Genomic DNA, 1,988 nt, shown 5'->3' on the forward strand with positions numbered 1-1,988 from the left:
GGAGCTCCACTAGCCGCAGGCCTCCAACCAGATGCTGCGCCACTGATGATGACCCTCTGAGTGGCCTTTCAACCAGTTCTCAATCCACCTCACAGTCCACTCGTCCAACACATGCTTCCTGGGCTTATGCAGGAGGATGTTCTGGGAGCCAGTGTCAAAGGCCTTACTGAAGTCAAGGCACACAACGTTCACTGCTCTCCCCTCATCTACCCAGCCAGTCATGCCATCAGAGAAGGCTAGCAGATTGGTTAAGCACACTTTGCTCTTGGTGAATCTATGCTGGCTACTCCTGATCACCTTTTCCTCCATATGTCTGGAGATGACATCCAGAAGGAGCTGTTGCATCCCCTTTCCAGGGAGGGAGGTGAGGCTGACCGGCCTGTAGTTGCCTGGGTCCCCCTTCTTGAATGCTGGAGTGACATTGGCTTTCTTCCAGTCCTCAGGCACCAAAATCAACAGCAGAATGTTTTTCTTTTGTGGAGGGGAGAGAAACAAAACAGAGGGGTGTCATCCGAAGGTCTTGTCAGCGGGCACAAATGCCTTGCCATCCTGGGGAGGGCTCAGTCATGCAGGAGTCTTCTGTTTTCAGCTTTCCCAAGACAAATGATGGAGGGGGTGAAAAACAGCAGGCTGTTTCTGCCCGGTTTCGAACCGGGGACCTTTCGCATGTGAGGCGAACGTGATAACCACTACACTACAGAAACCTGACATGAGCATCTTCCTGCAAAGATATCTCTCTATGTTTCCATTCTCCCTTTCTCAAATGGCTTCCTGCATTAGAAGTTGCCTTTCAGTCAGGCTCAAGTCCATAAAACTTCTTTCAACTGGCTCTTGAGCGCTTGGCCTCTGCCCTTTCGATCTGGAGAAACAGCAGCTAACGAATAAAGTTTGGGGTTTCCTTTCAAGGTGGTTGTCAGTGGTGTGCAGAATGCTGTCTGGTACATACTTCTCCAGTCCTCACCAGAAATAGCCTGATTTATGTTCTTTGGAAATGCAGCTTCCAGTCTTAATCTGAGTTAACACAGCATTTTCTTTCCACTTTTCTAAGATCAAGTGGCATATCTTCCCTTTTCATCCTTCTGTCTGCATAGTCATAGGACTACTGTTTAAATGAAGGAGAGTCTCAATTTTGGTGTTTTGGGAGTTGACAGGGTTGTTGTCTCCCCCACATTTGAACTTGGGTTTTTGTAATAATAGAGAAAAACAATAACTCTGAGAGCTCCAATTAATAGTAAATATTTAAGTTTGAAGATCATGTTCAGAGAACTAGAATTGTTGGGGATTGGAAGAGACCTTTGGAGATCATCTGGTCCAACCCCCCTGTTCAAGCAGGGTCATTTAGAGCACGTTGCCTAGGACCATGTGTTCAGTTGAGTTCTGAGCATCTCCAAGCTCCGCAGCTGCTCTGGGCAACCTGTTCCAGTGTTCAGTTGCCCTCACAGTGAAGAAGTGTTTCCTTATGTTCAAGAGAATTTCCTGTTTCAGTTTGAGCCCATTGCCTCTATGTCACTGGGTGTCACTGAAAAGAGTCTAGCCCCTTCCTCTTGACTCTCTACTGTCAGGTATTTATGAAGAATAAGATCTACTTTTGAGCCTTCTGTTCTCTAGGCTGACCAGGCCCAGCTCTCTTGGCCTCTCCTCACGAGAGACGTGCTCTGGTTCCTTCATCCTTGTGGCCCTTTGCTGGACTTGCTCCAGCAGGTCCATGTCTGTCTTGTACTGGGGAGCCCAGAGCTGGACGCAGCACACCAGGTATGGTCTCACCAGTACTGGGTCAAGGGAAAGGATCACCTCCCTCAACCTCAAGTTGGCAGCACTCTGCCTAATGAAGCCCAGAATACCACAAGTGCATATCCCTGGCCTATGTTCTACTTGTTCACCAGGACCCTCAGATCCACCTCTGCAAAGCTGCCCTTGAGTTGGTCAGCCCCCAGGCTGTATTGGTGTGTGGAGTTATTCCTTTTCTGGTGCAGGACTTTGCACTTCCC

General features: G+C 48.7%; 1 non-coding gene across 1 annotated transcript; it reads right to left on the bottom strand.

Annotated features, from left to right (window-relative positions):
* Positions 1 to 631: 631 nt before the first annotated feature.
* On the bottom strand, positions 632 to 704 carry TRNAV-CAC (transfer RNA valine (anticodon CAC)). The gene has a single exon. It is a non-coding gene; the product is annotated as a tRNA-Val (tRNA).
* Between the last annotated feature and the right edge of the window lie 1,284 nt (positions 705 to 1,988).

Source organism: Rhea pennata, chromosome 6 (assembly GCF_028389875.1).
Source record: "Rhea pennata isolate bPtePen1 chromosome 6, bPtePen1.pri, whole genome shotgun sequence".
In the NCBI taxonomy this organism is placed as follows: Eukaryota; Metazoa; Chordata; class Aves; order Rheiformes; family Rheidae; genus Rhea; species Rhea pennata.